The 12997-nt window shown below is 49.1% G+C and overlaps 1 pseudogene across 1 annotated transcript in view; it reads right to left on the bottom strand.

Annotated features, from left to right (window-relative positions):
• LOC147118584 (uncharacterized) overlaps positions 1-5784 on the bottom strand; it is a 45532-nt pseudogene extending 39748 nt beyond the window's left edge. Inside the window, exon 1 of the transcript XR_015077931.1 lies at positions 5497-5784. The product of XR_015077931.1 is annotated as an uncharacterized LOC147118584 (transcript). The remainder of the gene's footprint in view (positions 1-5496) is intronic.
• Between the last annotated feature and the right edge of the window lie 7213 nt (positions 5785-12997).

Below are 12997 nucleotides of genomic sequence, written 5' to 3'. Positions count from 1 at the left end.
TGGGACTGTACATGGTGATTCTAACCCTGGGACTGTACCTGGGGTTTCTAACCCTGGGACTGTACATGGGGATTCCATCCCTTGCACTGTATATGGGGATTCTAACCCTGGGACTGTACATGGGGATTCTAACCCTGGGACTGTACATGGGGATTCTAACCCTGGGACTGTACATGGGGATTCTAACCTTGGGAATGTACATGAGGATTCTAACCCTGGGACTGTACATGTTGATTCCAGCCCTGGGACTGTATATGGGGATTCTAACCCTGGGACTGTACATGGGGATTCTAACCATGGGACTGTACATGGGAATTCTAACCCTGGTACTGTACATGGGGATTCTAACCATGGGACTGTACATGGGGATTCTAACCCTGGGACTGTATATGGGGATTCCAACCGTGGGACTGTATATGTGGATTCTAACCCTGGGACTGTACATGGGTATTCTAAACCTGGGACTGTGCATGGGAATTCTAAACCTGGGACTGTACATGGGGATTCTAATCCTGGGACTGTACATGGGGATTCCAAGCCTGGCACTGTATATGGGGATTCTAACCCTGGGACTGTACATGGGGATTCTAACCCTGGGACTGTACATGGGGATTCTAACCCTGGGACTGTACATGGGGATTCGAACCCTGAGACTGTACATGGGGATTCTAACCCTGGGACTGTACATGGGAATTCTAACCCTGGGGCTGTACATGGGGATTCCAACCCTGGGACTGTACATGGGGATCCTAACCGTGGGACTGTACATGGGGATTCTAACCCTGGGACTGTACATGGGGATTCAAACCCTGGGACAGTACTTGGGGATTCTAACCCTGGGATTGTATATGGTGATTCTAACCCTGAGACTGTACATGGGGATTCTAACCCTGGGACTGTACATGGGATTTCTAACCCTGGGACTGTACATGGAGATTCCAATCCTGGGACTGTACATAGGGATCCTAACCCTGGGACTGTACATGGGGATTCTAACCCTGGGACTGTACATGAGGATTCTAACCCTAGGACTGTACATGGGGTTCTAACCCTGGGACTGTACATGGGGATTCTAACCCTGGGCCTGTACATGAGGATTCTAATCCTAGGACTGTACATGGGGATTCTAACCCTGGGACTGTACATGGAGATTCCAACCCTGGGACTGTACATAGGGATCCTAACCCTGGGACTGTACATGGGGATTCTAACCCTGGGACTGTACATGGGGATTCTAACCCTAGGACTGTACATGGGGATTCGAACCCTGGGACTGCACATGGAGATTCTAACCCTGGGACTGTACCTGGGGTTTCTGACCCTGGGACAGTACATGGGGATTCTAACCCTGGGACTGTACATGGTGATTCTAACCCTGGGACTGTACCTGGGGTTTCTAACCCTGGGACTGTACATGGGGATTCCATCCCTTGCACTGTATATGGGGATTCTAACCCTGGGACTGTACATGGGGATTCTAACCCTGGGACTGTACATGGGGATTCTAACCCTGGGACTGTACATGGGGATTCTAACCTTGGGAATGTACATGAGGATTCTAACCCTGGGACTGTACATGTTGATTCCAGCCCTGGGACTGTATATGGGGATTCTAACCCTGGGACTGTACATGGGGATTCTAACCATGGGACTGTACATGGGAATTCTAACCCTGGTACTGTACATGGGGATTCTAACCATGGGACTGTACATGGGGATTCTAACCCTGGGACTGTATATGGGGATTCCAACCGTGGGACTGTATATGGGGATTCTAACCCTGGGACTGTACATGGGGATTCTAACCCTGGGACTGTACATGGGGATTCTAACCCTGGGACTGTACATGGGGATTCGAACCCTGAGACTGTACATGGGGATTCTAACCCTGGGACTGTACATGGGAATTCTAACCCTGGGGCTGTACATGGGGATTCCAACCCTGGGACTGTACATGGGGATCCTAACCGTGGGACTGTACATGGGGATTCTAACCCTGGGACTGTACATGGGGATTCTAACCCTGGGACAGTACTTGGGGATTCTAACCCTGGGATTGTATATGGTGATTCTAACCCTGAGACTGTACATGGGGATTCTAACCCTGGGACTGTACATGGGGTTTCTAACCCTGGGACTGTACATGGGGATTCTAATCCTAGGCCTGTACATGGGGATTCTAACCCTGGGACTGTACATGGGGATTCTAAACCTGTTACTGTACATGGGGTTACCAATCCTGGGACTGTACATGGGGATTCTAACCCTGGGACTGTACATGGGGATTCTAACCCTGGAACTGCACATGGAGATTCTAACCTTGGGAGCGTATATGAGGAATCCAACCCTGGGACTGCACATGTTGATTCTAACCCTGGGCCTGTACATGGGGATTCTAACCCTGGTGCTGTACATGGGGATTCTAACCCTGGGACTGTACATGGGGATACCAACCCTGGGACTGTACATGGGAATTCTAACCCTGGGACTGTACATGGGGATTCTAACCCTGGGACTGTACATGGGGATTCTGATCCTGGGACTGTAAACGGGTATTCTAACCCTGGGACTGTACATGGGGATTCTAACCCTGGGACTGTACATGGGGATTCTAACCCTGGGACTGCACATGGGGATTCTAACCCTGGGACTGTACATGGGGATTCCAACCCTGGGACTGTATATGGGGATTCTAACCCTGGGACTGTACATGGTGATTCTAACCCTGGGACTGTACATGGGGATTCTAACCCTGGGACTGTACATGGGGATTCTAACCTTGGGACTGTACATGAGGATTCTAACCCTGGGACTGTACATGGGGATTCTAACCCTGGGACTGTACATGGGGATTCTAACCCTGGGACTGTACATGGGGATTCCAAACCTGGGACTGTATATGGGGATTCTAACCCTGGGACTGCACATGGGGATTCTAACCCTTGGACTGTACATGTGGATTCTAACCCTGGGACTGTATATGTGGATTCCAGCCCTGGGACTGGACATGAGGATTCTAACCGTGGGACTGTACATGGGGATTCTAACCCTGGGACTCTACATGGGGATTCTAACCCTGGGACTCTACATGGGGATTCTAACCCTGGGAATGTACATGGGGATTCTAACCCTGGGACTGTACATGCGGATTCTAACCCTGGGACTGTACATGGGGATTCTAACCCTTGGACTGTACATGGGGATTCTAACCTTGGGACTGTACTTGGGGATTCTAACACTGGGATTGTACATGGGGATTCTAACCCTGGGACTGTACATGGGGATTCTAACCCTGGGACTGTACAAGGGGATTCTAACCCTGTGAATGTACATGGGGATTCTAACCCTGCGACTGTAAATGGGGATTCTAACCCTGGGACTGTACATGGGGATTCTAACCCTGTGACTGTACATGGGGTTCTAACCCTGGGACTGTACATGGGGATTCTAACCCTGGGCCTGTGCATGGGGATTCTAACCCTGGGACTGTACATGGGGATTCTAACCCTGTGACTGTACATGGGGATTCTAACCATGGGACTGGACATGGGGATTCTAACCCTGGGACTGTACACAGGGATTCTAACCATGGGACTGCACATGGGGATTCTAACCCTGGGACTGTGCATGGGGATTCTAACCCTGGGACTGTACGTGGGGATTCTAACCCTGGGACTGTGTATGGGGATTCTAACCCTGGGACTGTACATGGGTATTCTATCCCTGGGACTGTACATGGGATTTCTAACCCTGGGACTGTACATGGAGATTCCAACCCTGGGACTGTACATAGGGATTCTAACCCTGGGACTGTACATGAGGATTCTAACCCTAGGACTGTACATGGGGTTCTAACCCTGGGACTGTACATGGGGATTCTAACCCTGGGCCTGTACATGAGGATTCTAACCCTAGGACTGTACATGGGGATTCTAACCCTGGGACTGTACATGGAGATTCCAACCCTGGGACTGTACATAGGGATCCTAACCCTGGGACTGTACATGGGGATTCTAACCCTGGGACTGTACATGTGGATTCTAACCCTAGGACTGTACATGGGGATTCTAACCCTGGGACTGTACATGGAGATTCTAACCCTGGGACTGTACCTGGGGTTTCTAACCCTGGGACTGTACATGGGGATTCTAACCCTGGGACTGTACATGGGGATTCTAACCCTGGGACTGTACATGGGGATTCTAACCCTGGGCCTGTACATGGGGATTCTAACCCTGGGGCTGTACATGGGGATTCTAACCCTGGGACTGTACACGGGGAATCTAACCCTGGGACTGTACATGGGGATTCTAAGCCTGGGACTGTACATGGGGATTCTAACCCTGGGAATGTGCGTGGTGATTCTAACCCTGGGACTGTACATGGGGATTCTAACCCTGGGACTGTACATGGGGATTCTAACCCTGGGACCGTACATGGTGATTCTAACCCTGGGACCGTACATGGTGATTCTAACCCTGGGACCGTACATGGTGATTCTAACCCTGGGACTGTATGTGGGGATTCTAACCCTGGGACTGTACGTGGGGATTCTAACCCTGGGACTGTACATGGGGATTCTAACCCTGGGACTGTACATGGGGATTCTAATTCTGGGACTGTGCACGGTGATTGCAACCCAGGGACTGTACACGGGGATTCTAACCCTGGGACTGTACATGGGGATTCTAACCCTGGGACTCTGCATGGGGATTCTAACCCTGGGACTGTACATGGGGGATTCTAACCCTGGGACTGTACAGGGGGTTTCTAACCCTGGGACTGTACATGGGGATGCTAACCCTGGGACTGTACAGGGGGATTCTAACCCTGGGACTGGACATGCGGAATGTAACCTGCGCCTCTGGGGCCTTTTATATTCGCTCCGCCGCTCCGAGATTCCTCCCGCTGCCACCGCACTGAGGCCTACCTGAGTCTCTGGGGCCTTTTACAGTCGCTCTGCCGCTCCGAGTCTCCTCCCACCGCCACTGCACTGAGACCTACCTGAGTCTCTGGGGCCTTTTATAGTTGCTCCACTTCTCTGAGATTCCTCCCACCGCCGCTGACACACTGAGGCCTACCTGAGTCTCTGAGGCTTTTTACATTTGCTCCGAGATTTCTCCCACCGCCGCCGCACTGAGACATACCTGAGCCTCTGGGGGCCTTCTACAGTCGCTCTGCCGCTCCGAGATTTCTCCTGCTGACGCTCTGAGACATACATGAGCCTCCGGGGCCTTTTACAATCGTTCCCCCTCTCCGAGATGTCCCCTGCTGACATTCTGAGACCTACCTGAGCCTCTGGGGCCTTTTATAGTCGCTCCGAGGCCCCTCCCACCGCTGCCACACTGAGGCCTACCTGAGTCTCTGGGGCCTTTTAGAGTCGCTCCGTCGCTCCGCGATTCCTCCCACCGCCGCCGCACTGAGACCTACCTGAGCCTCTGGGGCCTTTTATAGTCACTCCGAGATTCCACCCGCCGCCCCCGCACTGAGGCCTACCTGAGTCTCTGGGGCCTTTTATAGTCGCTCCGCCGCTCTGAGATTCCTCCCGCTGCCCCCGCACTGACGTCTACCTGAGTCTCTGGGGTCTTTTATAGATTCTCGGCCGAGGCCCTGGGCGGCGGACTGCGCATGCTCGGCAAGACCCGCTCCGGACAATGAGCCGCTACCGCGCCTGCGTGGGGGCCCCGCCTGGGGCATTCTGGGGAAGGTCCGGGTAACTGTCCGAGAGCCCGGATGGCCCCGGAGAGTGAGCTTTATGAGGTTTTTTAATATATATATATCGTGGAGAGAAGTGCGGGCAGGGAGATAAAAATAAACAAAATACAAACCGGAGCGCCCTCCCGGCACCGAGCGGGGCGGATTGAGCGGCCGCAGCCCGGCGTCTGCTGCAGAGAGCCGGACTGGGCACGTCATTAGCTCCTGGGTGAGGACTGACGTGAGCTCCGACCAATAGGGTGAGTGGGTGGATATTGGAGGACCAAGGTGGCGGCGGGTCCTCCAACCAATTGGGGTGTCCGAGGGGCGGGACCTCCGCCGCCTGGTTCTCCCACTGCTGAGACCAGTGTCAGGCAGCAGAGGGCGCTCGTTTGAGTTTAGGGCTCAGGCATGGTGGTGGAGCAGAGCAGAGGGAACTTTACTCTGTGCCGGGCTTCAGTCCCTCAGCACTGCACTGGAGTGTTTGATGGGACAGTGTAGATGGAGCTTTACTCTGTATCTAACCCGCACTGTACCTGCCCTGGGAGTGTTTGATGGGACAGTGTAGAGGGAGCTTTACTCTGTATCTAACCCGTGCTGTACCTGCCCTGGGAGTGTTTGATGGGACAGTGTAGAGGGAGCTTTACTCTGTATCTAACCCGTGCTATACCTGCATTGGGAGTGTTTGATGGGACAGTGTAGAGGGAGCTTTACTCTGTATCTAACCCATGCTGTACCTGCCCTGGGAGTGTTTGATGGGGCAGTGTTGAGGGAGCTTTACTCTGTATCTAACCTGTGCTGTACCTGCCCTGGGAGTGTTTGAATCTGCTGGGTTTAACCCCCAGTACTTCTGAGCCCAGGAGGACCCAAACAATTTCCAATGTGAGATCGTCAAGGGAAGTGGATTCGGGGGGAGATCAGATTGTTAAACAGACGCTGTCTGTACAATGTAAAAGAGTATTGTTTTAGGAACAAGTATTTCTGTAGAGGCTTTTAATCCATTTTGCATATACATCTTTATTTTAATTCATTCTTGGGATGTGGGCATCACTAGCAAGGCCAGCATATATTACATACATACGTAGGATATATGGCACACAAACAGGCCATTCGGCCCAACCAGTCCATGCTGGCATTTATGCTCCACTCGAGCCTCCTCCCATCTTTCCTCATCTAAATCAATCAGCGTAATCCTCTAGTCCCTTCTCCCTCATATGCTTATCTAACCACCCCTTAAATGCTTCGATACTATTCGCTTCAACCACTCCCTGTGGTAGCGAGTTCCACATTCTCACCACTCTCTGGGTAAAGAAGTTTCTTCTGAATTCCCTATTGGATTTCTTGGTGACTATCTTATATTGATGGCCTCTAGTTATGCTCTTCCCCACAAGTGGGAACATTCTCTCTGTATCCACTCTATCAAAACCTTTCATAATTTTAAAGACCTCTATTTGGTCACCCCTCGGCCTTTTTACAAGAGAAGAGACCCAGCATGTTCATCCTTTCCTGATATGTATACCCTCGCATTTCTGGTATCATCCTTGTAAATCTTCTCTGCACCCTTTCCAGTGCCTCTATATCCTATTTATAATATGGTGACCAGAACTGTACGCAGAACTCCAAGTGTGGTCTAGCCAAGGTTCAATAAAGGTTTAGCAGAATTTACCTACTTTTCAATTCAATACCTCTAGAAATAAACCTTGGTGCTTGGTTTGCTTTTTTTACGGCCTTGCTAACTTGTGTCACAACTTAGTGATTTGTGTATTTGTACTCCGAGATCCCTTTGTTCCTCTACCCCACCTAGACTCGCACCCTCCAAGTGATAAGTGACCTCCCTATTTTTCCTACCAAAATGTAATACCTCACATTTATCTGTGTTGAACTTCATTTGCCAATTATATGCCCATTCTGCAAGTTTATTAATGTCCTCCTGTAATTTGTTGCAGTCCTCCTCAGTATTGACTTCCCCCCCCTCCTGAATTTGGTATCATGCGCAAATTTAGAAATTGTGTTTTTGATTCCAAATTCTAAATGGTTAATGTAAATTGTGAACAGCAGTGGTCTCAGCACTGATCCTTGTGGAACACCACCACCCATCATATATTGCCAATCCTCAGTTTCCCATTGAGAAGGTGATGATGGGCCTTCTTCTTCAACCGCTGCAGTCCGTGTGGTGAAAGTACTCCCACAATGCTGTTAGGTAAGGAGTTTCATGATTCCCAACCAGGATTGGTGAAGGAACGGCGATATATGTCCAAGTCAGGATGGTGTGTGGCTTGCTGGTAAACTTGGAGGTGATGGTGCTCCCATGCACCGGTTTCCCTTGTCCTTCTCGGTGGTGGAGGTCATGGGCTTGGGAGGTTCTGTCAAAGTTACAGATGTATAAAGCCCCTCTCCTTCTCCCCCACCTCTCTCTCTCTCCTCCCATAGAGGCCAGAGTCTTGTGTAGGCAGGTTCCCTTCCCTGAAGGACATTTGGATTTTCAGAAGGCATTCGATAAGGTGCCACATAAAAGGTTACTGCACAAGAGCTCACGTGGTTGGGGGTAATATATTAGCATGGATCGAGGATTGGCTAACTAACAGAAAAGAGAGAGTCGGGATAAATGGGTCATTTTCCGGTTGGCAAACGGTAACTTGTGGGGCGCCACAGGGATCAGTGCTGGGGCCTCAACTATTTACAATCTATATTAATGACTTGGATGAAGGGACCGAGTGTAATGTAGCCAAATTTGCTGATGATACAAAGATAGGTGGGAAAGCAAGTTATGAAGAGGACACAAAGAATCTGCAAAGGGATATAGACAGGCTAAGTGAGTGGGCAAACATTTGGCAGATGGAGTATAATGTGGGAAAGTGTGAGGTTATCCACTTTGGTAGGAAAAATAAAAAAGCAAATTATTATTTAAATGGAGAGAGATTACAAAATGCTGCAGTTCAGAGGGACCTGGGGTCCTTGTGCATGAAACACAAAAAGTTAGCATGTAGGTACAGCAAGTAATCAGGAAGGCAAATGGAATGTTGGCCTTTATTGCAAGGGGGTTGGAGTATAAAAGCAGGGAAGTCCTGCTACAACTGTACAGGGTATTGGTGAGACCACACCTGGAGTACTGCGTACAGTTTTGGTCTCTTTATTTAAGGAGGGATATACTTGCATTGGAGGCAGTTCAGAGAAGGTTCACGAGGTTGATTCCTGAGATGAGGGGGTTGACTTATGAAGAAAGGTTGAGCAAGTTGGACCTATACTCATTGGAGTTTTGAAGAATGAGAGGTGATCTTATTGAAACATATAAGATACTGAGGGGCTCGACAGGGTAGATGCAGAGAGGATGTTTCTCCTCATGGGGAAATCTAGAACTCGGGGGCACAGTCTCAGAATAAAGGGTCGTCCATTTAAAACTGAGATGAGGAGGAATTTCTTCTCTCAGAGGGTCGTAAATCTGTGGAGTTCTCTGCCCCAGAGAGCTGTGGAGGCTGGGTCATTGAATATATTTAAGGTGGAGGTAGACAGATTTTTGAACAATAAGGGAGTGATGGGTTATGGGGAGTGGCAGGGAAATGGAGCTGAGCCCAAGATCAGATCAGCCATGATCTCATTAAATGGCGGAGCAGGCTCGAGGGGCCAAATGGCCGACTCCTGCTCCTATTTCTTAGGTTCTTATTAGTGAACCAGTTGAGTTTTTATGATAACCCGGCAGCTTTCATGGTCACTTGTTTCTGGTGCCGGCCCCACAAATGACCAGATTCATTGAGCACAATTTCAAAACCTGCCTTTCCTTTTTTGTGGGTTCTCTCTCATGCTCCCTTTTTCCTGTTTTGAATTCATTTTACAGGGTATTAGAAGGGGAGGATTTGCAGACAGGAAGCTCAAACTAAACATCACGTCAACAGTAACTTGCTTCATCAGGACCTGAATATCATCGGCCATTGCACATGGCAGCAAAAAGTACCGTTCACAGCGGGGAGAAACCGTACACGTGTTCTGTGTGTGGACGAGGCTTCACCCGATACTCCGGCCTAGCGAGACACATGCACAGTCACACCGGGGAGAGGCCGTTCACCTGCTCTGAGTGTGGGAAGGTCTTCACTAATTCATCTCATCTACTGAGACACCAGCGAGTTCACACTGGGGAGAAGCCATTCACCTGCCCTGTGTGTGAGAAGAGGTTCACTCAGTCATCCAACCTGTGGACACACCAGCATGTTCACAATGATATGAGACCCTTTAAATGTTCTGACAGTGAGAAGAGATTTAAAATCAAAATGGATCTGCTGAGACACCAGCAAGTTCACACTGGGGAGAGACCATTCACCTACTCCGTGTGTGGGCAGGGATTCACTCGGTCATCCACTCTGCTGACACACCAATGCACACACACTGGGGAGATTCCGTTCACCTGCTCTGTGTGTGGGAAGGGATTCGCTTGTTCATCGCACTTGCTGAGACACCAGCGAGTTCACACTGGGGAGAGGCCGTTCACCTGCTTGTTGTGTGGGAAGGGATTCACTCAGTCATCCACCCTGGTGACACACCAGCGAGTTCACACTGGGGAGAGGCCATTCACCTGCTCCGTGTGTGGGAAGGGGTTCACTCAGTCATCCGACCTCCTGACACACCAGTGAGTTCACACTGGGGAGAGGACATTCACCTGCTCTGTATGTGGGAAGGGATTCACTCATTCATCCAACCTGCTGACACACCAGCGAGTTCACAATGGGGAGAGGCCATTCACCTGCTCCATGTGTGGGAAGGGATTCATTCGTTCATCCCACCTGCTGACACACCAGTGAGTTCACAAGTGACTGCAGGGTTTGGATTCTGCTGTTATTGTTGCTGTTAATCACATCCAGGACTGAACCATGTTCATTCTGACAGTTTGACTTTGTTTCTGCTGATGTTAATAACTCCTATAACTGGGCTGGAGTTTAATTTTCTGGTTAGATGTTGGGTAAATCAGCTTTCTGTTAAACACATTGTGATAAAAATAATAACTTCCGGGAAGTTATGTCATCACTTCCTGTGAACTGTGAACTGTGAACTATGAACTATGAACTGTGTACACACCTCACTTCCTGTCATGTGTCACTTCCTGTTGGACTGGTATAAATACTGGTCTGTTCAGTATTGTAAGAGGCTTCTACCAGAGGCATGGTAAAGACCTCTCTTGTATATAGTGTGTTTATAAGTTACTTAAAGCTTACTTTAAAGTTACTTGATGGTAAGCCTCCTTTTTCTTACATCAATTTAAGTAACTTAGTATTTACACTCACAAATACTAGACCTTCGGACAAACTCGGAATTAAGGATCCAGGGAACCACCCATCATGGAGAAAATCCTTAGACCTATTCGTCTGGACTTGGACCCGAATGCACCAGCAGCTGGCAGGGTATGGAAGCATTGGTACCGTACTTTTGAGAATTTTCTGGATGAATGTGAAGCGGATGCTCCTGCTAGATTGAAGATACTTATCAATTATGTGACCCCAAAAGTGTTCGAATATGTTGATGAATGGGATAATTACGATGAGGTGATTCGGGCACTTAAGAAACTGTATGCCAAGACCCCAAATGAGGTCTATGCTAGACATCTACTGGCCACAGCCCGACAAGGGCCAGGGGAATCAATTGACGAATTCCTGCAAGAACTTCGCAGGCTCAGCGTAGATTGTAACTTTCAGGCAGCCTCAGCTGAGCTGTACCGCCAAGAAATGATTCGTGATGCTTTCATCTGCGGGATTGCCTCTCCATTTATACGCCAGCGTCTACTAGAAAGTAAAACACTTGAGCTACAAAAAGCTTTTGACCTAGCTTGTTCACTGGATTTGGCAAAGAGAAATGCAGACCTCTATCAGCTGCCCAGATCTCGATCTGCTGCTGTAGCTGCAACCAGACAATTCAAGCGGTCTCAGGTGAACCCTATCATGGGGGAATCTAATTCTGATAATTCTGATGAAGAAGAGGAGGACGACCCCACTTTAGCAGCCTCTTGGCAATCTAGGAAGGAATGCTTCTTTTGTGGAGATGCTTTTCACCCTAGGAAAACCTGCCCTGCTCGCAATGCAATCTGCAGTTATTGCGGGAAAAAAGGACACTTTGCTAAAGTTTGCCTATCAAGGGCCTCTACGAGGGCCAATCCAGCTAAGGCCTACCAAACTGCCCCAATTAGGGCCTATCAAGATGCTCCAGCTAGGACCTATCAAGCTTCCTCTCGAGCTCTCTCCCGAAGAAGCACACCGAGAGTTTCAGCCACTCTCTGTGCAACGACACCAATTACAGCTGCTTGCCCACAGAACCTGTCTCAAGCAGCCACAAAAATTTCAATTAAAGGGCATACCTTAGATGCCTTAATTGACTCAGGAAGTACTGATAGTTTCATTAAGGAACAGATTGTTGCGAAATTGAAACTACATGTCTTCCCATCGGACCAGGCAATTGCGATGGCCCAGTCATCACTTAATACCAGAATCTCCGGCTTTTGTGTTGTTGATATGACACTTCATGGTCGTATGTATCCCTCCACCCGACTTTCGGTGCTCAAGGACTTATGTAGTGATCTCCTCTTAGGACTGGACTTCCAAAAACAGCATAAGAAACTCACCATTGAGTTTGGTGGATCCAAACCCGGACTTACTATTTCTAATATACCGTCTAAATTACCATTTTGTGCATTATCAGCAGCTTCACTTGATGAACCCTCATTATTTGCCAGTATTCCGCCTCAATGCCAACCGATAATAACGAAATCGCGGCGCTTTAATCAGGAAGACCAATCTTTTATTGTGGCTGAAATCTCTCGACTTCTAGCAGAGGATATCATTGAGCCATGTTCGTCGCCCTGGCGGGCTCAAGTCGTCATTGTCAAGAACCCTCTAAAACCTCACAAACAGCGACTATGCATCGATTATTCGCAAACCATCAATCAATATACCGACTTGGACGCCTACCCATTGCCACGCATTGATGATATGGTTAATAAACTGGCCGAATACAAAGTGTTCTCAACTTACGATTTAAAAAGTGCCTATCATCAGTTACCCTTGAAGGTCTCAGATAAGCAGTACACAGCCTTTGAGGCTAATGGACGGCTGTACCAATTTCGTCGCCTCCCATTCGGGGTTACTAATGGAGTGGCTGTCTTTCAACGGGCAATGGATGGCCTGGTTAAGCAGGAAAACCTAAGGGACACTTTTCCCTATCTTGATAACATTACCATTGCAGGTCACGATCAACAGGAACACGACTCCAACCTCCAAAAATTTCGGGACGCCCTCCATCGCCGTAATTTGACCCTGAATGAATCCAA

This window comes from Somniosus microcephalus, chromosome 4 (genome assembly GCF_052327205.1).
Source record: "Somniosus microcephalus isolate GS21.2 chromosome 4, FLI_Smic_1.0, whole genome shotgun sequence".
NCBI classification, from domain to species: Eukaryota; Metazoa; Chordata; class Chondrichthyes; order Squaliformes; family Somniosidae; genus Somniosus; species Somniosus microcephalus.
This window is presented reverse-complemented; position numbering and strand designations above follow the sequence as displayed.